This window comes from Heloderma suspectum, chromosome 1, assembly GCF_057233095.1.
Source record: "Heloderma suspectum isolate Gila_16-S chromosome 1, 16-S_ref, whole genome shotgun sequence".
NCBI classification, from domain to species: domain Eukaryota; kingdom Metazoa; phylum Chordata; class Lepidosauria; order Squamata; family Helodermatidae; genus Heloderma; species Heloderma suspectum.
Genome location: NC_139458.1, coordinates 155,011,232 through 155,037,621, shown reverse-complemented (window position 1 = coordinate 155,037,621; position 26,390 = coordinate 155,011,232). Strand labels below are relative to the sequence as shown.

Genomic DNA, 26,390 nt, shown 5'->3' with positions numbered 1-26,390 from the left:
TTCAGTTCATATGTGATGGCTGGATAGCATATGGATAATATTGCTTCATGGTATAAGACTTGTAAGCACATACAATAGCTGTACAACTTGAACGAATAGAGAGTTTATTTCATAGACCCTACCCCTGGATCCATGCCAAGATCCATCCCAAATTCTATTTCAAGGGTTGGCAACCCTAAATACCGCTAACAGTACAATCAACGCAAGCAGGTAAAGCAAATAAAACCACAGCTTTGCTTAAATGGGAGGCACTTTCATTCACCCCAGGTCAACAGGGGCCCCTTTTAACAACTTGTCAAGGAGCTTCAAACAGGGGTAAAAAGTGTTTGGTAAGTCAGAGTGATCATAGGAAGCAATTCCCTCACTCTGATTTGGCTCCCTAATGTTTTCATGAAACCAAAGTTGACATAGCATCTTATGATTGGCTATTGACTTTAATCACTATTCCCAGCAAGAAGACAATTGTTTGATGTGTGGGGATTTTAAGTAACACAAAAACAACTGCCAAGAGAGACAGTGAACTGTCAGGTGGAATTTTAAGCTCATTTTGCACAACGAATGGCTGCATGTGATTGCTAGAAAAGCAACTGCATGTTTACCATTCAATTCTAGCAATTTGATTATATCATTACAAAATGAAAATGGGAGGGGAGGTGTACAAAAGCAAGGTAAATATTCCCAAAACCATACAGTGAAGCAGTTCAAACAAAAAAGAAGCCATATTTAGTGTCTACTATGCCAGTGTTTACATGTACAAACTGGATCTTAAACTTCACAAAACCAGACGATCTTTCTTACTGTAAATATTTATAGCAACTTCCAAAGTAATGATCACATAACAGAAGATTCTGATATAGGCAACAGTTACCAAGCTTAGAAAAATAAAATCTTGTGCAAAACTTGAAACATCTAATATAGGGGGAACATATCCAATGGTGAGAAATACTTGTTTTTCTGCATTTTTTTAAAGCAGGCTCATGCTCTAAAAGCTCATTTAGGAGAAAAAACACACAAAAACAGTTACCAAAAAATCAATAATGAAGAGCCATTAATTTCAAGTTGAATTAGAGGTTATATTCACACTTGTGGCTTGGTCTGAACAACAGCTCTCACCACCACAGATGAACATAATTCTTCAAAGATAATTGATGTTTAATCCCTAGCCATTTGTACCTTGTTAATGAAGAGTGCATCAACTTTCTTTGCCTTGCCAATTTCCATGGAAACCTAAGCACATAATCTCTAGCTCTAACTATCCTGGATCATAAGAATCAGGTCTTTAGGCGCTGGTTTTGGTTGTGTTTGTGGGTGTTAACTGTAACAGCTAGGGCAGAGCTGTGGGGAAACTTGCCCTGAAACTTCAGCCTTGCAAAAATTTTGATCCAAGAGCCTGTTCTCACAACCACTTCAGTATGTGTTGGGCTGCAAGAAAAACATGCCAGAGGCACTCCTCCATGGGGAAACTGGTTGTTTGTTCTTGCTGCTGTTTAGCTTTAGTCACACCCATCAGTAACTCATATCTGCAGATGCTTTGCAAAAACTAAATCCTGCACATGGCAAGAGTAAACATGGGATTTTTCATGAGCCTATGTGCCTTGATGTCATGGGAGCAAACTCTTAATTAGGACAAGAACAAGGTAGGAGGGTGTGGTAAAAGTCTCGCCAAACTTTTACCACAATCTGGCGAGCCAGGCAGGATGGCCCAGCTTTGCAGCACAATCATGCCCCGCCCGGATGCCTCAACAACCCAGCTGGCACTTGGTGAGTTCACCTTGGGGTCTTCTTGAACGGGTGGGACGGGTGTGCTTTGAAACCAAGGCCAACTCCAAGAAGGGTAAGATACACTGGTAAAAAAAAAGGTAAGACTTTTTTAGATTGGTCACCTGGTTGGTTTCCTTTGTTTAAGGTGATGTCCATTAAGTATTGAAAGGTATATACAGGACAGCCTTAACTGGTTGAAGGAGACAATATGGTGGGGGTCAGAGTGTCCTGATGGGGTCATCTCTAGATGTGATGCTTAAGCAATGGAATACTCTGCCAGGCATGGCTGGTTTGAGTAAAAAGCGCTTGGTTCTGTTGTGCACAGAAAAATGGCCAGTTTTTAGTCACTCATGGCCACCCAAAGGATCCTTCAACCAAAATATCTTAAGAGATCTCTGCCTTGTTCTAGAAGACAGGGTGCAGCCAGAAAACATGGATTATTGGTTTCTCTGGGCCGACGTGGCTGAGAACAGGCAGGCAAGAAGTAAAGCAGTGTCTTTCGTGAGCGTACCATCCGCGCCACCTCCGCCGCCTTGTCCACCGCCCCCCTACCCAGAGAACCAAGATATGGCACCATCCCAAGGGATATATCCAGCTATAAACCAAATTCAAAGTGTCTCTATACAAATGGGTCAAATAGGGATTTTAAACACCTACCCGGACCCCTGTCCCCCATTAAATCTGAATGATGCAGCTGATTGGACAGTCATAACTCAGTACCAAGAACGGATGCACACCGTTCTACAACAAATGGGTCAGAAAACTATAAACTGGTCTAAGGTGCGGGCTGTGACTCAAGAAAAATCAGAATCCTCTGCTGATTTCCTGGTTGGTTTGACTCGCGCTAGGGATGTATGAAAGTCACTTACCTTTTCGAAGGGTGACATTCGTGGGGGGGGGGGGGAAGCGCTCCGTCCCTCCCCCGAAATTCTGGCCGGGGGGGGAGGCGCTCCATCCCTCCCCCCCGAAATTCTGGCTGGCCGGCTCCGCTCCGCAGGGATTCTGCGGAGCCACCGGCCGGCACTGCCGGCAGCTGTAGCCACCGCTGTTTGTGTCCCTGCAGTCAGCCGTGATAGGCATCTATGCTATTTGCGTTCCTCTTATTTTTGCCGTCTTAGTCTACGTAAATGTTTACGTAGACTAAGACGTGCCAAAATAAGGAACGCAAATGGCAGCGCCCATGGGCGCCGCCATTTGCATACACGCGCTTTTTTTTTTCTTTTAAATCAGCCGTGATAGGCTATGTAAACATTTATGTAGCCTATCACGGTGTTTTTTTAAAAATCTAGCCGTGATAGGCTACGTAAATCTTTACGTAGCCTATCACGTTTTTTTGTTTTTTTTAACTGGAAATGGCAGTGGTAGCAGCCGGTTGGAAGACCGGCCGCCACAGCCGCCGCCGAACCCCCGCCGCAGCCGCCGCCAACAGGAAGATCCACCCAAGGTAAGTCCCGTCCCAGGGGGGGCGGGGGGGCAGATCGTTCCACCACCGATTTCGGGGGGCTGAATGCGCTGGCATTCGGCCTCCCTGAGATTCGTGGCGAAATTCTCTGACATCCCTAACTCGCGCTCTGCACATGTATGGGGGCATTGATCCTGATGAGGCAAGGCATGCTGCCCTGATAGTAGGTACGTTTGTGGAGCAAGCTGCTCCTGATATTCAAAAATATTTCAGGGAACACCAGCCAGGGTGGCAGGAAAATAGTGTGGAGATGATGGCAATAGCAAAGTATGTGTTTGATGGAAGGGAGGAGTAGGCACAGAAGCAACGGAAGAAGGAGAAAGAGTTAGAGGCAAAGTTGTTGGCGGCAGCCATTACAGGAACAATGTTCCCAGGGCATGGCCAAGGGAAAGAACGAGAGTTTGGTCATGGACATGGTCAGAGAGGACGTGGTAGATGTCAAGGGCTCCTTGGAGGCCTCTCTCAGTCTAATCCAGTAGCCAAGTCCAGTCCCAGACAAAGGGATTCTTTTCAAAGCTTTATTCCTCTTTTACAACTTAACAACTCTACTGTTAGCAACTAGATATGAGCAGCAGAGTACCTATGCCCTATGTTGGAAAAGTTGGTCCCTGTTTGAAGGAGAATCACTGGCAGACCCTGAACTTATGGGCTAGGGAGAGTCCCTCCCCTTTTCCCTTGGATCCTCTGGGCGCAACTGTGGTTTGCACGCCAACCGGGCACTATGCCTCCTTTCCATGCCCTCCATTTGGCGCTGCTCCCTGCGTCGGCGTTGCACATCCAGCAAGTCTGCTTCCCGCGCTCTCTCACTCCTGGGACTGCTATCTATGCTAGGAATGCCAGTGGGAGGAATCCCTGCCAGCTGTTGGCCCTGGGAAGGATGAGCGTGCTCCTCTCCCAGGAGCGGCTGCTCTTCCTCAGAATCAGAACTACTCTGGGATTCTATGGGCTTAGTGTCCACCCTGACATCATCCCTACTCCCATGAGGCCCCCCCTCATGCTCCTCCCCTGGGGCCCCAGGTTTGTGGGGGTACAGCTGGTGGAAGCGCCTCAGCAGCAACGGAGCATGCACATTTTCCACGGGTTCCCAGGATCGCTCATCAGGCCCGTACCCCTTGCAGTCCACCAGATATTGCAAGCGGCCGCGAGAAAGGCGGGAGTCCAGAATCTCCACGACCTCAAACTCCTCCTCCCCCTCCACCAGCACTGGCAGTGGGGGGGAGCCAACTGAGCGATGACGGTTGCCAGAAACCAGGGGGGACAGCAAGGACCAATGAAAAACAGGATGGATCTTCATGGAGGGGGGGAGAGCCAGGCGAAAGGCAACACGGTTAATCTGGGCCGTAATCTGGAAAGGCCCCGTGTGGCGAGGCGCGAGCTTCCTTGAGGGCGAGTGAGAGGGGAGGTATTGGGTGCACAACCAAGCCCAGTCCCCCGGTTGCAGAGACGGACCCGGCTGGCGCCGTCGGTCCGCAGAGGCCTTGTAGGCTGTCTTAGCTTGCTCGAGTGAGTCCCGTAAGAGGTGGTGTACTGCTCTCAACTCCTCTAAAAAGTCATGGGCTGCTGGCACTGAAGAGGGAGCTAGGGTGGACGAGAAAGCCTTGGGGTGGTAATCAAAACTGGCAAAAAATGGAGTTTGGTGGGTGGAAGCATGGCAGGCATTGTTATAAGCAAATTCTACGAGAGGCAGCAAGGAAAACCAGTCATCTTGCTGGTAATTGACATAACAGCGCAAATACTGCTCCAGAGTCACATTGGTGCGCTCGGTCTGACCGTCCATCTGTGGATGGCAGGCGGAGGAAAGACGGAGCGTCACATGGAGCAACGCAAGTAGCTCCCTCCAGAAGTGGGCAGTGAATTGGGGCCCCCTATCCGAAATGAGACCCTCGGGCCATCCGTGGAGGCAGAAAACATGTGCCAAAAACAGCTCTGCCGTCTCCCTGGCTGTGGGCAACCCACAGCAGGGGATGAAATGGGCCATCTTAGAAAACAAATCCACCACCACCAGAATGGTGGTCTTACCATGTGAGTGAGGCAAGTCAGTGATGAAGTCAAGGGAGAGCAGTTTCCAAGGTCCTGAGGGGGTAGGCAGGGTGTGAAGCAAGCCTGTGGGCTTGCCTGAGGGAGCCTTCGCCCGCTGGCAGGTTGGGCAGGAGGTGACATAGGACTTGACGTCCTGACACACACGAGGCCACCAAAAATCCCTCGTCACTCCATGAAGGGTCTTGGCAACGCCAAAATGCCCAGCTGTAGGGGAGTCGTGGCACTGATGGAGGACCTTCTCGTGGAGGGGTCTAGAAGGCACATAGACCCGGCCAGAATGGTAAAGCAGGCCACCTCGCAAAGAGAAGGGGGTAGAGTGGGGGGAGCAGAGGCTAGCCCCAATTCCTCCACCTCTGTGCGAACAAAAGCATCCTGAGCCTGTGCAGAGAGAAGGAGCTCCTCCCAAGAATGAGGCACCGCAGCTGCCGCCAGGCCTTGGGGGGGAAGAATCAGAGGGGGGGGATTTTCCTCACTCCCTGGCTGGAGGTCCAGCTTACGAGAAAAAGCATCCGCTTGTAGGTTGTCGGAGGCCTTCACATGGCAAATCTTAAGGTGGAACCGAGAAAAAAAAAGCGACCACCTAATCTGCCTCTGGTTTAATGCACGGGCTGTCTGAAGATGTTCGAGGTTGTGATGGTCAGCTGGGTGCTGTGCCCCCTCCAGGAGATGATGCCAGGTCTCCAAAGCAGACTTGATGGCCAACAGTTCCTTTTCCCAAATGGTATAATTTCTCTCAGACATGTTCAGCTTCCTTGAGTGGTAGGCGCAGGGTTGCAACCCGCCGCCCTCCAGATCTGGCTGAAAGAGCACCGCCCCCACAGCAAAGTCAGAGCCATCAGTTTGCACTACAAAAGGCTTCCTGGGGTCGGGATGTAACAGAATCGGCTCAGAACTGAAAAGCCTCTTAAGTTCCTCGAAAGCCTGCTGGGCCGATGCCATCCAATGAAAAGGAGATTTCTTGCCCTTAAGGAGGTCCGTGAGAGGAGAAGTCAGCCGAGCAAAACTGGGCAGGAACTTTCTGTAAAAATTAGCAAAGCCCAGAAAACGTTGCAAGTCCTTCTTGGTGGATGGAGCCTGCCAGGAGAGGGCAGCCTGGACCTTTGCAGGATCCATCCTGATACCGTCAGCTGAGATAATGTAGCCAAGAAAATCCAAAGAGATTAGGTCAAACTCGCATTTCTCCAGCTTGGCATAAAGATGGTTTTCGCGGAGGCGCTGGAGGAAGGCGGAGACATAACACTGATGGGAGTGAGGGTCCTCAGAAAGTATAAGTAAATCATCGAGATACACAATGAGGAAAGTATCCAAATAGTCCTGGAAGATGGCATTCATAAAATGCGAAAACGTGCGGGGGGGGGGCGCAGGCAAGCCCAAAGGGCATCACTAGGTATTCATATGCTCTGTACCGGGTCCCGAAACTGGTCTTCCACTCATCCCCCTCCTGGATGCGAATGAGATTGTATGCGCTACGCAGGTCCAACTTTGTGAAAATCTTGGCTTGCCCCAGGCACTCCAGCATCTCAGGTATGAGGGGGAGGGGGTACTTGTCAGTGATGGAGACAGAATTTAAATTTCTGAAATCATGCACAGGGCGGAGTTCTCCAGATCGCTTGGCCACAAAGAAAGTAGGAGCACAGGCGGGGGAGGAAGATGGGCGAATGAAGCTGCGTTTGAGATTCTTGTCCAAAAACTCCCACAGAGCTCGAAGTTCCAGCTCTGACATCGAATACAGCCGGCCAGCGGGGATGGTCGCCCCCGGAATGAGGTTAATGGCACAGTCAAAAGGGCGGTGGGGGGGGAAGCCGGTCAGCCTCCTTCTTGTCAAACACATCCCGAAAAGCCGCATACTTCTCTGGGAGGATGACGGTAGCTGAAGGACTGCCAGAAGCAGACAAGGAAGGGGAGGAAAGGGTAAAGGCCTGGAGTGGGACTGGCGCCTCCTCCGGGAGGCAATGCTCCCAGCATTAGGGAGATGCAAACTCCACTTGCTGAAGCCCCCCAAAAATCTGAGGGTTGTGCTTAGAGAGCCAGGAAACACCCAGCACGATTGGGTATTTGGGAACCTTGGCTAAGTGAAACTGAATCTGCTCAACATGGGACTGGGCACGCAGAGTGAGCGGAAATGTAATACAGGTCACCGCGCCCGAAGAGAGAGGACGCCCATTGATGGTCTCCACTGCCAAGGGGGCAGGAAGGGGCAGGGTAGGAATCTTGTGGAAGAGGGTGAAGGTTTCGTTCCATGAAACTGGTTGTAGTTCCCGAGTCCACTAAAGCTAGGTCCTCCACCCCACCCCACTGGGAGGAGCAGAAGTGAACATGCAACAGCAGATGGGAGGGTGGGGGGCGTTGGGGAAGGCACCCATCCGGTGGGGAACTGACCCCCACACTGGAGGCCCCCAACAAGCTTGCAGGGCAGTCTAGTCAGGCCTGGGGACAAGGAGGAGGAGCAGGAGGGGGAAGGAGAGGAGGGGGAGGCTGAGGAGCTGTGGATCTAACGTGGCAGGTCTTGGCGAAATGCCCCAGCTTTCCACATCAAAAACATTGGTGCCCAGCTCGCCGGCACTCAAGCTCCTCTGGCGGCAGTGGGGCTTGGGTAGCTCCCAGCTGCATCGGGGTCTCCTCCACCCACACCGCCAGAGCGGGGGGTGGGGGAGGGGGCAGGAAATGTGGGGGAATGGGAGGAGGGAAATCCCAGCCCCCGGCCCTCCGCCGGGTCTGCCAGCACCCCTCCAGCCGACTATCTATCTGAAGGCAGGTCTGGATGAGGTCCTCCAAAGTAGACGGGCTAGGAGTGAGCGCCAACTCATCCAAGATCTCGTCGTTCAAACCGTTCAAAAACAGAGCCACTAGCGCAGTGTCATTCCACTGTAAATCCTGCATCAGCAAGCAAAAAGTTGTAGCGTTGCTGGAAACTGAGTCCTTGCCCTGCCTGAGGTGGCGAATCTCTCAAGAAGCCATCTGCGTGCGCAGGGGGTCACCAAAAAAATGGGCCATCGCTGTCATGAAACCTTGATAGTCCCTGAGCAGGGGGTCATTAGCGAGAAGGAGACCCGAAGCCCATCTAGCTGCCATGCCTGAAAGTAGGTTAATGATGAAACCCACACGAACCTGTTCCATCTGGAAATCCTCAGGCCAAAGGCGCATGTACAGCTCTGATTGGGCCCGGAAAATCTGAAAAAGTCCTTTCTCCCCAGAAAACTTCTCTGGGAAAGCCACTGGGCACTTGCGGCGGGGGGGAATCGGAGGTGGAGGGGGTTGAACCGCAGCTTGTAGATTCTGCATGGCAGGCATAAGTTGAGCCATCTGATCACGGAGCAGCTGGTTCTCTTGCACTAGAGCTTGCACCGCTAGGTCCCCGGCACCCTCCATACAGCAATAGGAGGAGAGAGAGAGAAAAAAAAGATGAACTGGGACCAAGCTGTCAAGGGCTCCTTGGAGGCCTCTCTCAGTCTAATCCAGTAGCCAAGTCCAGACACAGACAAAGGGATTCTTTTCAAAGCTTTATTCCTCTTTTACAACTTAACAACTCTACTGTTAGCAACTAGATTTGAGCAGCAGAGTACCTATGCCCTACATTGGAACAGTTGGTCCCCGTTTGAAGGAGAATCACTGGCAGACCCTGAACTTATGGGCTAGGGAGAGTTCCTCCCTTTTTCCCTTGGATTCTCTGGGCGCAACCGTTGTTTGCGCGCCAACCGGGCACTACGCCTCCTTTCCGTGCCCTCCATTTGGCGCCGCTCCCTGTATCGGCGTCGTGCGTCCAGCAAGTCTGCTTCCCGCACTCTCTCACTCCCGGGACTGCTATCTATGCTAGGAATGCCAGTGGGAGGAATCCCTGCCAGCTGTTGGCCCTGGGAAGGATGAGTGTGCTCCTCTCCCAGGAGCGGCTGCTCTTCCTCAGAATGAGAACTACTCTGGGATTCTATGGGCTCAGTGTCCACCCTGACAGTAGAGGAGCAAATTGTCAGGGTGGACACTGAGCCCATAGAATCCCAGAGTAGTTCTGATTCTGAGGAAGAGCAGTCGCTCCTGGGAGAGCGCTCCTCTTTCCCAGGACCAACAGTTGACGGAGATTCCTCCCACCAGCATTCCTAGTTTAGTTAGCAGTCCAGGGAGTGACCAAGCACAGATAGCAGACTTGGTGGATGCGCAACACAGACGCAGAGAGCGGCGCCAGATGGAGGGCGCGGAAAGGAGGCAAAGTGCCAGGTTGGCGCGCAAACAACGGCTGCGCCCAGAGGCTCCAAGGGAAAAGGGGAGGGACTCTCCCTAGTCCTTAAATTCAGGGTCTGCCAGTAATTCCCTTTCAAACGGGGACCAACTGTTCCAATGTAGGGCATAGGTACCGTGCTGCTCAGATCTAGTTGCTAACAGTATAGCTGTTAAGTTGTAAAAGAAGAATAAAGCTGTGAAAGGAATTCCTTTGTCTGTGTCTGGACTTGGCTACTGGTTTAGACTGAGAGAGACCTCCAAGGAGCCCTTGACACAAATGCAGGGACAAATGAGGGAGGACAGAGAAGTGGTTATGACCAGGATGTGTGCTATTATTGCAAGCAAACTGGTCATTGGAAAAATGAGTGTCCCCAGAAGGGGAATCAAAGGCAAGAAGGTCAGTGGACTGGGCAGTGGCAGGGGCAAGGGCCCGCCACTTACCAGGGAGCAGAAAGTGTTGGAACATCGAAATGATGGGTAGAAGGAGGTCTAGAGTTGGTTGGTAGCGAGAGTGAGAGTCAAACCCCAAACACCTGGAAATTGAAACTGGCATAACCTTTTCTGACCCTTAACATAAATGGGAAACCTTATGACTGTCTTCTTGACACTGGCACTGCAAAAAGCACGCTGCATAAAATCACTTTACCCCTTTCTGATTCTGTAAAAAGTGTCATAGGAATTGATAGAAAATTATCCACTGTTCCCTTGAGTCAACCAGTTACTGTTAAAATTGGCCATTTTTGCAGCCGATCATTCCTTCCTGATGATGTCAAAAAGCCCAGTAAACTTCTTGGGAAGAGACCTGCTAGCAAAGTTAAATGCTTCTATCAGTTGCAGCCGAGATGGGCTCTATGTCACCCTACCTTCCTCCAATGTCATGGCTTTTTTGGAGGAGGCCAGTCCCCCGACAGACACAGCTACTTGTAAAGCCTCATCAGACAGCCACTTTGCTTTCTTGCATTTCTTTTTCTTTCGGGTGGATTGAGTTGCTGCCTCCTGAACAATCTTACAGACCTCCATCCATAGTTCCTCAGGCACTCTGTCTATCAGGTCTAATCCCTGAAATCTATTCCTCACCTCCACTGTATATTCATAAGGGATATGATTTAGGTCATACCTGAATGGTTTAGTGGTTTTCCCTACGTTCTTCAATTTAAGCTGAAATTTTGCAAGAAGCAGCTCATGATCTGAACCACAGTCAGCTCCAGGTCTTGTTTTTACTGACTGTATAGAGCTTCTCCATCTTTGGCTGCAAAGGACATAATCCATCTGATTTCGATATTGACCATCTGGTGATGTCCGTGTGTAGAGTCGCCTCTTGTGCTGTTGGAAAAGAGTGTTCGCTATGATCAGCATGTTCTCTTGGCAAAACTCTATTAGCCTTTGTCCTGCTTCATTTTGTACACCAAGGCCATGCTTGCCTGTTATCCTGGTGATTTCTTGACTTCCTACTTTAGCATTCCAATCCCCTATGATGAAGAGGACATCTTTTTTTGGTGTTAGTTCGAGAAGGAGTTGTAGGTCTTCAAAGAACCGATCAACCTCAGCTTCTTCGGCCTCAGTGGTTGGGGCATAGACTTGAATTACTGTGATGTTGAATGGTTTGCCTTGGATTCGTACTGAGATCATTCTATCATTTTTGAGATTGTACCCCAGTACTGCTTTTCCCACCCTTTTGTTGACTGTGAGTGCTACTCCATTTCTTCTAAGGGTTAGGGTTCTTGCCCACAGTAGTAGATATGATGGTCCCCTGAATTAAATTTGCCCATGCCCGTCCATTTTAGTTCGCTGATTCCCAAGATGTCGATGTTCAATCTTGCCATCTCATGTTTGACCACCTCCAGCTTACCTTGATTCATTGATCTGACATTCCAGGTTCCTAAACAATATTGTTCCTTACAGCATCGGATTTTCTTTTCACCAACAGACACATCCACAGCTGAGTGTCCTTTCGGCTTTGGCCTAGCCACTTCACTCTTTTTGGCGCTACTTGGAAATACTCTCTGCTCTTCCCCAGTAGTATATTGGACACCTTCCAACCTGAGGGGCTTATCTTCCGGCGTCATATTTTTTAGCCTTGTGATACGTTCCATGGGGTTTTCTTGGCAAGAATACTGGAGTGGGTCGCCATTTCCTTCTCCAGTGGACCACATTACTCTGGGCAATTAGACAGCACTGTGAAAGGCTATGCCTCTTGTTTACACAGCATTGCAGCCGCGGCACTCATTGTTAAAAAAAGTCCAAGACATTGTACTTGGTCATCCTTTGCCACTCTGGGTACCCCATGCAGTATCTGCCTTGTTAACCGAGTGGAATACCCAGCATTTTTCCAACACCCGTTATGCCAAATACAAGACTTTGTTGCTCCAAACTCCAGAATTATTTCATGGTGTAACATATTAAACCCCGCAACTCTTATGCCTGAGCAAGATCCAGATCTCCCACATGACTGTTAAGCTGATATTCGTGAAATGCAAATGCCTAGAGATGATCTGAAAGACACACCTCTGCAAAGTTCTGAATTCATTTGGTTTGTTGATGGGTGTTCCAGGCTGGTGAATGGAATCCGTAAGACAGGCTATGCAGTAGTGTCAAACACAGAAGTAATTGACTCTGGACCCCTGCCAGGAAATAAAAATGCACAAGCCACAGAACTGACTGCTTTAGCCAGAGCTTGTGAAAAAGCAGGAGAGAGATCTCTGACTGTCTACACTGATTCTAAATATGCCTTTGGATTTTGTCATGCTACAGGTACCCTATGGAAAGAGCGAGGATTTCATTACAGCAGCGGGGAAACCAATTTCCAATGGTCCTGAAATCGACAGGATGCTGAACGCAATCCATTTGCCTCAAGAATTAGCAGTAGTACATTGCAAAGCTCACGGGACTGGTAATGACCCTGTCACCCAAGGGAATGCTGAGGCAAATAAGGAGGCAAAATCAGCCGCCCTTCATCCACTGCCTCCTGAACACCACTTCTGCACTCTGATACCAGCCCCACCCTTATTAACATGGTGGGAACTTGCCAGTGCGGAAGAGAAGAAAGTGTGGCAAGTGGCTAGAGCTACACAAGATAGCATTGGAGCCTGAGCTGTCCCAGTTGGGAGGCTTGTTTTACCAAAAACAGGTCTAAGGCCAGTATTACAACAGCACCACAGCCAGGGGCAAGTGGGTAGTACTGGGTTAGCAAAGGGAATTTGCAGAGAATGGTTTGCCCCAAGTATACATCAAATGGCTAAGCGGGTGGTTTCTGCCTGCCCTCAGTGTGTGAAGAAGAATGCAAAAGTCACACCGCCTGGGCCCCAAGGCAGAAGACCATGGGTGTAATTGCCATTTAAATCCATTCAGACTGATTTCGCTCATTTGCCCGAAACACAAGGATTCCAGTGGCTTTTAGTCATTGTACATGAATTATTGGGATGTGTGGAGGCTTTCCCCTGCAGGAAAGCCACAGCCCAAGAAGTAGGGAAACATTTCATGAAGGACATTGTCCCGAGATTTGGTCCACCTCGGTGTGTGTTCTCAGATTAGGATCACATTTCACTGCTGCACTAACACAGGCCCTGTCAAAATGTTTAGGGGTCACCTGGCATCTCCATACCTCCTACCACCCCTAAAGCACTGGGCTCGTAAAAAGAATAAACACCACTCTCAAAAGGAGGCTGGCTAAGATCGGCAAAACTTCCCACCTCACCTGGCCTACTGCACTTCCTCTAGAATTAACTATCAGTAAGAACCACCCCACAACAGCCCATGGGTCTGTCTCCTTATGAGATTTTATTTGGAAGGCCTCCACCAATCGGCCAAGAATGTGCTGTTCCTCATGTTACACTGCTAGGAGGGGATGAAGACTTAACTGCTTATATTATTCAGCTCCAGGGCCAGTTCCAGCGTATCCGCAGGCACGTGGGCAATGTGCAACTACTGCCCCTTGATGTGCCAGCTCATCCATTCCTACCCAGAGACAGGGTTTACATTCGCGCATGGACAGCCGAAGGCCTCCAGGAACGCTACACTGATCCCCATCTTGTGTTGGTGACCACTCGCACAGCAATAAAGGTGAAAGGAAAGTCTACTTGGATCCACTACACCTATTGCTCAAAGGGTCTGTCAAAAGGCTCTTCTGATCCTGCACTTGCAGGAGGGAGCGAAGGTGAGGACCACGTGCAACAGGGGAACAGCACCGCTAGCCGTTCTCTGGACTCTGTGGACAAAGCAAGGCCAGAAGTAGAAGCAGAGGAGGAACAGGCTCATCACGCAAGTACTGACCTGTCTGACTTTTCACAACTCACACATGCAGTGAATCATTGGGAAGCTGCACACACCCGTCTGACACGGCTTGGTCAGCTCTGCCAGACTATCTGAGGGTCCACCCACAACCTCAGTGGGTGATTGAACATTATAACCAGCAGGATCAAGCTTTAACATTTTAGATCAAAAGAAAGTAATAAAAATTGATCCTATGTGGTGATACTAGGTAATAGTTGAATTTGGGTTGCTAGCAAGGTTAAGCATTATAGCGTGCATGTTAGAGAAAAGCTTGTATTGGCAGAATGTTTGGACATGTTGTTTTAATCTACCTTCTATCTTCTTCTACAGGTAGTCCTCGTGAGCCAGTATTACAGACTGATCCTTCCGCAAGTAGCGTTCTCAGTATAACTCAGAGCATCCAACAAACCTTTGCACTTTCAGACTGTTGGATCTGTTTAGCGGCCTCTAAGGCTACCTCAGCTCCAATGCCCTGGGAGGCCAAACCTTTGAGTGCAGCTAACTTGGCAAGCCCCCTGGTTCCTTTAAAGTCAGCACTTGAAAGGATTTGGGGTTTCCAAATGCTCACACATGGTGGTCTGTCATTTCTACATTGAGAACATTCTGTTTTAAAAGCACCCGTAAAGATGGACTGTTTTGGGGTAAGTCCAGCTGTCTTTGAACCCAATATAGTAGCATGAGATTTGACATATCTCACCAGTAGACTTATCAGGCTACGTGCAGTAGTTGAAGTATTTGCCACTCATACTGCAGATGCCTTAGGCCTGGTTGTTACTCAGATGACTCAAATGAGTCAAATGCAGGAAGCCATCATCCAGAACAGAATAGGTTTAGACTATTTGCTGGAAGCTGAAGGCGGCCTGTGTGAAAAATTTAATTGGTCTAGCTGTTGTCTAAAGATTGTTGACAATGAAAAAATGGTAAAACAATTGGCAGCAGACATTAGAGAAGTAGCGCATGTACCTGTACAAGCCTGGAAATGATGGAATCCTATAGATTGGCTAATTGGATGGCTCCCAAACCTTGCCTGGTTGAGGCAAAGCTTTCTCGTTGTGTTAGGTATTCTATTTGTGGTATTGTTCTTACCCTGTATCTTTGCATGCTTTACGTCTTGCATCAAAAGACAAGTTAGCCAGCAATTTCTTACTATGTATCAAGGCTTGCCACAAGAAAAGGTAGAAAATTGGAAAGAACTGCTGAAGCAGTGGACTGATGGCACTCTCTAGGTGATCCAATATGAAGAATTCAGCTCCTATTGGATCAAATGAGGGAATGTGGAAAATATCTGAGGCGAGGCCATGTTGTCTCGGCTTTTTTTCGTGCCTACGTAACAGATTCCTTGAAAGCCTATAACTGTTGTCTTTGTTTCTTTCCTACAAAAGAAGAAACTGTTAGGACAGTAGAGATAAGTTATCTTGTTTCCTCAGCAACTCACCCCAGACCTAAGAATCATCATCCTTGCAAAAAGTTATAGAGTGCTGAGAGAAGAAGCTGGGAGTGGTGGTTCAGTAAAAGCTCAGTTGACCAGTCAGGCGCGCTAGGTTTGGCTGATGTCACTTATTTAGCCACATTATGATTATAAATGTAACTGGTGAGTGTTGATCTGCGCTGCCTCTGGGTTGACAGAGCTGCCTTCATTGTACACAAATAAACTCGAGTTGAATCTTACCCGTGTGTCCAGAGCTTAATTGGAGGGCAGCTGGGCACGGACCTCCAAGTCCAGTTAGGACTTTTACCACAAGGGGTAGGAGATGGAAAGGGGCTGGGAAGTAAAAACTGGAGCAAGGAGAAAGATATGGATCAAAAGTTTGAATGAGGAGCTGTAGTCTCAAGCAAGGAACAATAAGTAGGAACTCCTGTTCTGTTACTCAGGAAAGGAACAAGGCCAGATTCCTGTTATGTACATAGATCTCATAGAATCATAGAGTTGGAAGGGGCCTACAAGACCATCGAGTCCAACCCCCTGCTCAATGCAGGAAGCCTGATTCCCAGGCGGTCTCCCATCCAAGTACTAGCCAGGGCTGACCCTGCTTAGCTTCCGAGATCAGACGAGATCAGGAGCATCCAGCCCTAACACTAATTAAAGCCTACATCATGACCTTATTCAGGTGTGCAGAAAATCACTTACATGAGTGGAAATGGGGCTGTGCCAAGTGCCCCACTCCTGACATCACACATATCACATAGTCCTTCCCCTAGATGTCCACACATACCACAAGAATGTCTGCATGTACAGGTGTACACATGGAGGCTTCATGGAGGTGTACACATAGTGCTTCCCCTTGATGTCCACACATACCGCAAGAATGTCTGCATGTACAGGTGTACACATGGAGGCTTCCATGTGAGCAGAAACCCCAATAGTGCAGGGTTCCTGTTCATGTGGAAACCTCTGTCCTTACACCTCTATGCACAAAGGCCCCCTCCCTGCAGATGTTCACACTGTCAAGGAAGGGACTAAATGACATAGGTAGGGGCAGTGCTACTCAGCACAGCCCCATCCCCACTCACCTGTTCAAGGAAGTTATTTCCTGCATGCCTGAATAGGGATGCATTCTTTCTTGATTTATTGTGTATCTCAACTAATTCCTCAAATCTGCTACGTTAAACCTTGAATCAGAATCCAAGATGGAAGTAACTAGGGAATAACAGATTTGGGAGCTCTGGATACAGCAGCCCAAGGAAAGAACAGACAGATTTTAAGATGGTGTCAAATTGCATAATTCAATTTAAGCATCCAGCATTTAGGAAACATGGATAAAGAGAAGAAATTATATTCCTCTGTAGGAGTAACAGAGTAAATTGGTGCTACAAGAAGAGTTAAAGGAATCAAACATGTTGTTTTGTTTGTTAGTTATATTTATTAACTGTCAAAACAAAAGACTGTTATTTTCCATTTATTTTCTTAAATAGCTTTCTTAAATGACATTTTGTATTGATTTTTAGTGAAGCAAGCACATGTTCCATAGCTATTAGCACAAGGGAGAAATATCTGTAGGCATAAAGTGTACTGAAAACAAAATTGTCAGTTATCATTCCTTGGCTCTGTGCTCCAACCATTAACAACTCCTTGTTCAATCATTAGTTAACACTCAAGTCTTGCAACATTCCTCTATGGATTCCAGCCACATCTTACATACCCATCCAGGCTCAATATCAAGGTCATTTTCAGGCAATATGCACAATTAAAGACACTAGGCTACACCCACAACTAGGGATGGATGAGCCTATTTCATATTCATTCATAAATCCACTCCATCCCATTTCTGCATTAATCTGCAATTTGTTAAAATCTGCATGAAAATTTGTATTTCAATATGTATTTCTGAACATATTTCCCACAAAATGCACATTTCTAAATGTGTTTTTCAAAGAACATATTTTTAAATATATTTTATCCTAAAATATGCATTTTAATGCATTTTGAAACATATGTTTCTTCCAAGAACTGCATTGCAAAATTTGGTGAAGTGGAAATCCAAAGGACAATTGCATTCTGATTCACAAATTAGTTTGGGAGCTGCAGGTCAGGTCGGTTCACTTCTAAATGCAGACTGAATACAATCCCTGAAGATTCCTACCCCCAACAGTGTTCACCATTTTCCCATTATGCCAATGCAGTTGGTGAATCTGATTAATGCAAATCTGTTTCCGGGACTGTTTTACCGGACCTGATATCAAATCAATAATATTTGCAAATTGCATCTTCCACTTTTTGTATGTCAGTCTGGCTTACAGAGAAAGCAGTTATGCCAATGCAGTTGGTGAGTGTATACATCCTCTGGTTAAACACAGGGCTTCTCTGAGTCAATGTTATCAGTTCAGATGATTTTATAAAACCGTAGAATCCGTGAGCTGATTTCCTAAGCTCATTAAGCAAGCTCCAAGAAAGGAATATCCACTTTATTTGTCACATTTTCATCCTACCTTTCATCCAAGAAGCTCAAAGCTACATACATCCGGGTTATCCCTATCTACCTGCTCCAACATACTGGCCCTGTTCACACATAATGCGAAGCCGAGATTGTTAGGGAATTTCCGGTAACCATGGTGGCTCCGCATGTCATGGGGGGAGAAAACTATGATCCCTGTCGTTAGTAAGCCACCCCTGCTAACCACCCCCTGCAAAGGGGTTAAGGGGCCCCAGGGTGACTTACCACGTTGTCTGGCGGACTCCCTGGTGGTTTAAACAGGATCTGGAGGACTTCCAGGCCACAACCATAGAATCAACTGGCTAGAGCATCCATAACTGCAGGCAACATTCTAGCTGCCACAGACTTTCTTTACGGTCATGCAGCCATTGCAGATGCCAGAGCAGCCACCAGGAGACCCATTCACGCCACAGAGGACATCGAGATGCCCAGTAACCACAACGGGAAGATCGCCAGGTAACTATGGAAGTTTGGTGGTTAGTGGAACCACATGGTGCTGCATGGTTCCCCGTCATGTGAAGGGGCGCATGCGTCATTGTTTCACTAACATCCCCCACCCCCGTAGTTACCCCAACCACCCTTCTCCTGTGTGAACAGGCCCACTATCTACTACAGCATAAGACTCCCTTCGTCTACCCCACCCCTGTGGAAAAAAAAGTTTCACCTGTTAAATTAATTTCTGCAGGTCAGGCTCTTATAGGCACATGAGCAGGACTAGTACAGAACGAATGAAAGCTGACCCCTTAGTTGTTGATGGGCACTATATATCTGAATTCCTTCTCTTAACACCCTATTAATTCCACTACCACTATTACTAGTCGTCTCATTGTACTTATTCTGGTCCAATAAAAGTCACAACAGTTACTTAAAAAGGCATGGTGGCAGATTAGATTTCATTGCAGACCTTGTGTGCAACTCTGAGGGCTATTCTAGAAGCCCCTGTAGATTTCAGGGGGATTTTCAATGAGCTTTGATTCTGGTCTGGATTTTAGCAAGTTTTCGAGTAAACAGGTGGGTAAAAGTTTGATCCCTCTCTGGTTTTACAGGCCCAGAGGGAAAGCAGCTGAGCTAAGCAAGTTAGCATATGTGGCCTCATTAACCCTGATCAAGCTAGTTAAGGGAAAGCCTTTTAAGGTTCCTGTCAGCCTGGAAACAGGTGGATGTCTTTGATGACATCTGGAATTTACACAGGGAGAAGTGTCAGGTAATAGCTATACTATACTCTGGTTTAGATTATGGTTATGGTTAAAACATACGAAGAAGAAAACATAGCCAGAAACCCTATAGTCTACTAACTTTTCTGTGAATCCATCCATCACATGAATGAAGATAGAACCCAAAGAGGATCTTTTATTTCTTATTTGGCTGAGAGTTTCTATGTAGCTACATGGGGCTGGTGGAGCAGACTTTAATGACCATCACAGTTTGACTATTAGAATGGAGCACTCCCTTCCCCCCCCTTTCATGGGCAAATTCTCTTCACTAACTGCTAATATGTCTTGGTGTTATGTCAACTCTGTTGCCTAAATGCATGCTAATCTTGTTTAAGGTTGCTCTTAACCCCTAATTTAGAACCCTGGTTTTAGGATTTCCACCAATTATATCAGCTCTGCTCCTGTGCCTTTAACAGCAGTCTGACACACAGACATTTTGCAAGTTACACTTCTCTCACTATCTTTTCCCACTACTTATCTTATTTATTTATTTATTGCACTTTTAAACCACCCAAAGCCTGGGTGGTGTACAATACATTAAAAATATAAAATGCAAACAACAAAACAATGAATCAAAATATTACATAATAAAAACAAGATAAAGCTAACAACAAAGAATAAAAACACTACAGCACATAAAACCAAGGTAGAACCAGCCCCCAAATAAAAGAGAGCTAAATTGCTTAAAATGCTTGGGAGAATAAAAAATATTTACCTGGACGGCACTGGAACGGCCATAATAAAGACAAGCTTCTCTGCAGAGAGCATTCCACAGATTGATTGATTTTATTTAAAACATTTGTATCCTGCCCTATATCACTAAGATCTCAGCATGATGTACAGATGGAGTTCCACCACTGAAAAGGCGCTTTCTCTTGTAGCCACCCACCTCACCTCATTTGGTGGGGACATCTGGAGGAGGGCCTCAAGCAATGACCTTAGGGTCTGGGTTGGTAGATAAGGGAGGAGACACATCGCCATGTGACTTATCTGAATGCCAAGAAAAGCTTCACATGCTAATATATCTCTGTGTCAAACGGCAATCCTGCTTGGCTTGCCAAAAATTCCAAACTTTCTTGGGGATTTCACATGAGGCATTATCTTCCTTGTACAAATTTAACAAAGAAGTTACTTTTAAGGAAACCAAGAAACAGAGCATTGATTCAAGAAGACAAAAGTTGTCTTCAAGAAGACAAAAGTTGTCTCTAATACGACCAAGACGATCCAGATTCCAACACCACCATTTTAACTTCAAATTCATATGCACACCTGTATGTATATCAGATATGAACTCATTCTTTGTAATTTTGTTAATTAAATTTTAGTATTTTTGTATTCACGCCCATTTTTATTTGAAAGATTACATACAGTTTGAATTTAAAATTTGCTTTCCACCTCACTTTCTCCTTTGTTTTAAGTTCTTACATTCACCTATTTAATTCGGGCCAAATGGGAACTTCCCCCAATAGAAACACCATATGCTGGGGGAGGGGCAAACCAGATAGGGACCTTAACAAAGGGCAAAGTGTTAAAAACAACAATCTCCAACTACCGCCAGGTCCTAATTCAGGCTGGGCCACCCATGCCTGAAATTTTACTGTTAAAAAGCCAATTGCTGATTGTGAGAATGGCATCAGTTCTAGTTTGGCCCTTAGTCTCTTCAGTCCAAATACAAATGAACAGAAAAACACTGAAGGTAGTTTAAGATTATTCGTCAGAAATGAGATATAACAAACAACTTTGACATGTAATAGGTATAGAGGAGTTGCCTTTTACGGAGCAACATAAGAGATTACTCTCTTTCAGTCTGTGGAGCTTTACAGGTGAAAACATTTGATTAACTTTTGAACCAGTGGAGTGTTTTCCAAATGGGCAGTTTTTGTGGATGAGTGCCTGTATGCATGTCAGCAATTGCCATTATCAAACAATTGAATGAGAATTTTAGTTTTCAGTGCCTGGAAATATTACATAGTTTTCATCTGTAATTTGTTTCAAATGTTGTGTATGTTTAATGGACTGTAAACAGCAGCACGCTGTATTTCCTTCCTCTTACATTAAATTCCCTCTTACAAACAACTCTAACTCTCTCCAGATCTTTCCAAGCTTCACTCTTGATAACAGATACACTGGGCACAGACACATTATGTGAAGACTGGCCAACATTCAAATGAGTAATTTCCAGCAAATATCCTAGCTGAATCTCAAAAAATCTGTTCACTATCTTAACAATAATTTATATAGTACTATCAATGTACACAGGGGCCTTAAACCATAACATAAGCAACACAACAACAGCTAAGTTATATGCCTGCCTGGAAGAGCTGATAATTTATACTTTGCCAGGAAGAGAAACAAAATATAAAGGGGAGGAAGAGGCATGGATAGCAGAGAGGATGAATATGAACACCTGCAGTTGCATGTACTTAAGCTTTGTTTCTGTTTGAGGTGAAGACCAAGAGGCTGAGGCAAAAGGTTTATAGAAGGAGTGAGCTTTTAAGGAAGAAGAGGAACACAGGGGTTCTGGGAGGGGGTCAATGGTATGTCAAGGTGTCCTGACATAAGGCGCAGCAAAGGAGAGTGGGCAAAGCCATTCAGGGAGCAAGAGAGTTCAGAGGAGCAATAGTCACAAGGAAGGGTATAATGGGAAATAAGCGCACAAAGATAGGGGAGGGCCTTGAAGGTAAGAACCTGAATGTGGGAGGGAATGGGGGAAGCCAGTGTAGATTTGATGAGGGAATTAACACGATCTGGGTGGCAAGACAGGCAAAACATTTTTCTCCCTGGAATAATTTTTCTTGAATGTTCCCACCTAGTTGCAGGGCACAGACCTTCAGTGAGATCTTTTCTATAGACATGCAGGGCAGAGCATACAGAACAGCTCTTGAACTCCAGATTGAAGTATGGCGCTCCTTAGGTTGTCGTAATAGGCAGTGAAGATTCACACACTTCATTTTCAAAGGCCAGTGGCGATCCTTACCTCTCTCTATTGTGTCTGAAGATTGTTGAGAGGCGGTGTAGATGGCAAGGCTGCTATCGAGCTGGCTGTGTCAGAAATGATTGCCTTTTCATGCAGAGACAAAGCAGCAAGGCAATCAGAAAAGAGATATCCTGAGTGCGCTTGTCTGCCATCTCTTTAACAGAAACTGAAGAGGAATTTATTGACTGAGGACAGCTAGCACTTTTTATTCTGCGACCTGAGCAAGTTCAGGCCAGAATGAAACTTATGGAGTTATGATATACCACTAAAGAATGAAATCTCTTTTCTGAACCAGAAATCCATCCACATCTCCCAAAAAAGGTGCAGTATTTTGAATGATAACTAAAGGCAAGAGTCAATTCACACAACTGGCTTTTTCCATGACTGCCACATGCCCAAGGAGTTGACTGCCATCTCCCTCCCCAAGGGATCCTTACCATAATCACAACTATCACCTGGGCAACACCTGGGGCATGCAGTGGCAGCAATTATATGCACTTGGGCCTAAATGAAGGATGGCCAATATCTATTAATCTTGTGGGCCACTTTCAACATTGATCAAGAGGCAGACTAGTCAGCTCAATAATAAAACTGGCAACATCTAGCAGTGAGAGTTTGCAGTAAATGAATCACATGTGCCCAGGTATAGCATTTACAAACAAACAAACAAACAAAATCCATAAAAAGAGCTATAACATTAACCTTGAAAACTTTCTTGGCAAGGCAACCAGGAGCTAGATAAAATTGCTTTGGTGGTCTCATTCAGCTTGCATTGTATGTAAATGCACCAGTGGATTTGCCTTTGGTGACCTATAATATTACTGTGTGATAGCCACTGCAATTATGATTTTTATGTGACTGGAGTCTTTACATAGTCTTGTGTGACTGCAGGCTTTACAATGTGTTTGAGCACATTTCTAAAAAAAGGGGGGGTAGATTTTAATTTGGTGTACCACTTCTGTGACTCTTCCAACAGGAGTCAAGATTATTGTTCACCACCTTCTGAAAAGAAATACACATCATATGCATGTTAATATAAAAATAAATTTCACTAATTTTATTTATTAAATTTACAGCCCACCTTTCTACTATAAAGAGTGCTTAAGGTAGCTAACAATAGCTAACAAATAAATACAAGGTAAAATTAAAACATAATTAAAACATAAAAACAAATTAATTAAAACACATCAATAAAAATAATCATCAACCAGTTAAAATCTACTGAAGCAAAGTTAGTTTAACAGTCAAAAGGCCATGAATAAGTCAAAGGCCTGCTGGCAAAACAACAACAGAAATGGAGCTAACTTGGCCTCCTTTGACAGAGAGTTTGAAGGCCTAGGAGCAACCAGAAAGAAGGCCCTCGCTTGCTTTCCCACCAAATGTGCCTTGGATGGTGGCAGGACAGAGAGAAGGGCCTCTCCTGAGGATATTAAAACCTGGGAGAAGTCTCATAAGGGAGAATGTGGTATTTTAAATAGTCTGATCCCAAGTCATGTAGGGATTTATAGAGCATAACCAGCACTTTGAATTTTGCCCACAAACAGATGGATAGTCAGTGGTTGTAACAAGGGAATCACATGCTTCCTATAACCAGCCGTGGTCAATAGTCTTGACTGCAGCATTCTGGACCAGGTGAAGTTTCCGAACAGCCCCCAAAGGCAACCCCATGTAAAGCATGTTACAGTAGTCCAAACCAGACGTAACAAAGGCATGTGTCACCACGGCCAATTCTGACACTTAGGGTAACAGGTGCAGTTGGCACACTAGACTTAGCTCTGCGAACACACTCCTGGCCACCAACAAAACATGGGCATCCAGGTTCAGGGCAGTATCCGAGAGTACACCCAAATGGCAAACTTATTTATTTATTTAATTATTTATTTCATTTCTATACCGCCCAATAGCCGAAGCTCTCTGGGCGGTTCACAAAAATTAAAACCAAACAACACACAATAAAACAATTTAAAATATATAGAACATTAAAACCACAATATAACAATACAACCACAATAAAACCTAGCAGCAGTGCAGGAGTTTAAAATACAGATTTAAAACAGCAAAGATAAAAATTTAGAAAGCTAAAATGCTAAAATGCCTGGGAAAATAAAAAGGTCTTCACCTGGCGCCGAAAGGAATACAATGTAGGCGCCAGGTGAACCTCACTAGGGAGCTCATTCCAGAGCCAGGGTGCCACAGCAGAAAAAGCCCTCCTCCTAGTAGCCACCCGCCTTACTTCCTTTGGCAGGGGCTCACAGAGAAGGGCCGCTGATGATGATCTTAAGGTCCAGGCAGGCACATATGGGAGGAGGCGATCCTTCAGGTAACCTGGCCCCAAGCCGTTAAGGGCTTTGAATGTTAACACCAGCACTTTGAATCGGGCCAGGAAATGGACTGGCAGCCAGTGCAGCTGGAAAAGTACTGGCGTAATATGAGCTCGCAGGCCGGTCCCTGTTAACAATCTTGCTGCCCTGTTTTGGACCAGCTGAAGTTTCCGGACCGTTTTCAAAGGCAGCCCCACGTATAACGCATTGCAGTAATCCAGACGAGAAGTTATCAGAGCATGGATAACTGTAGCTAGGCTATCTCTGTCCAGATAAGGGCGTAGTTGGTATACCAGCCTAAGCTGATAAAAAGTGCTCCGTGCCACTGAGTTCACCTGTGCCTCAAGTGACAGTTCTGGATCCAAGAGCACCCCCAAACTACGAACCTGATCCTTTAGGGGGAGTACAACCCCCTCCAGAACAGGTTGAATATCACCTAGCCAGGCAGACGAACCACCCACTAACAGTACCTCCGTCTTGTCTAGATTGAGTTTCAGTTTATTAGCCCTCATCCAGCCCATTACCGTGCCCAGGCACTGATTCAGAACAGCCACTGCCTCACCTGGTTTTGATGAGAAAGAGAGGTAGAGCTGGGTGTCATCTGCATATTGATGGCACCTCAGCCCACACCTCCGGATAATCTCCCCCAGCGGTTTCATGTAGATGTTAAACAGCATAGGGGATAAAATAGAGCCCTGTGGAACCCCATGGCACAATTGCCATGGCACAGAGCAATAATCCCCCAGCACCACCTTCTGGAATCGGCCATCCAAGTAGGAGTGGAACCACTGTAGTGCAGTGCCTCCAACTCCTAACCCAGACAACCTATCCAGAAGGATACCATGGTCGATGGTATCGAAAGCCGCTGAGAGGTCCAGGAAAATCAACAGGGTCGCACTCCCCCTGTCCCTCTCCCGGCAGAGGTCATCCCACAGGGTGACCAAGGCAGTTTCCGTTCCAAAACCAGGCCTGAAGCCCGATTGAAATGGATCTAGATAATCCGTTTCATTCAACAGTGCCTGGAGCTGTCCTACAACCACCCGCTCAAGCACCTTGCCCAGGAAGGGGATGTTGGCCACTGGCCTATAATTGTTAACATCCTCTGGGTCCACGTTAGGCTTTTTCAGGAGTGGTCTTATTACTGCCTCTTTTAAAGCGGCAGGCACTACTCCCTCTCTCAAGGAGGAATTTACAACCTCCTGGACCCAGCCGGACAACCCCTCCTTGTTTGGTTTAATAAGCCATGAAGGGCAAGGGTCAAGCACACAAGTGGTCGATCGGACTTGGCCAACCACCTTGTCCGCATCCTCAGGCCTCAGTAACTGAAACTCATCCAATAAAACTGGACCAGACGGTGCTCTGAACGCCTCTACCAATGGAACTGCATTAATGGTGGTGTCCAATTCATGACGAATCTGAGCGACTTTATCCTCAAAGTGCCGCGCAAACTCGTCACAGCGTGTTACCGAGGGTTCCACCGTCTCTCTCCCTGGCCCAGAATGTAACAGGCCGCGAACCACTCGGAAAAGCTCCGCTGGATGACACTGAGAAGATGCAATGCTGGTGGAAAAGAACCATCTCTTTGCCACCCTCACCGCCACAGAGTAGGCTCGATAGTGGGCTCTTACCTGTGTTTGGTCAGACTCAGCACGAGTTTTCCTCCACCTGCGTTCTAGCCATTTCCCCTCTTGCTTCATTGCCCTCAGCTCAGGTGTAAACCAAGGAGCTGGCCGGGCTCTGCTCAGAGGGAGAGGGCGCTTGGGCGTGATCGTGTCAACCGCCCGAGTCATCTCTGCATTCCACAGAGCAACCTGGGCTTCGACAGCAGCACCAGCCATACCAGCAGGAAAATCCCCCAGAGCCCTCTGGAATCCATTGGAATCCATTAATCTCCGGGGGTGGACCATTTTAATAGGTCCCCCACCCTTGCAGAGGGGAAAGGTCGCCAGGAGTCTAAACCTCAGCAGGAAGTGATCTGACCATGACAAAGGGACAGATGTTAATTCCTCCACTTTCAGATCACCATCCTCCTGCCCAGTCGGGAAAACCAGATCAAGCGTGTGTCCTTTTATATGTGTTGGGCCAATGACATGTTGGGACAGCCCCATGGTTGTCATGGTGGCCATGAAGTCCTGAGCCGCCCCGGATACAGCGGCCTCGGCATGGAAGTTGAGATCCCCCAGGACCATCATCCTAGGGGTC

The 26,390-nt window shown here is 46.8% G+C and overlaps 1 protein-coding gene across 1 annotated transcript in view; it reads right to left on the bottom strand.

The window, feature by feature from the left end:
- KALRN (kalirin RhoGEF kinase) overlaps positions 1 to 26,390 on the bottom strand; it is an 816,446-nt gene that overhangs the window by 500,800 nt on the left and 289,256 nt on the right. The window lies entirely within an intron of this gene.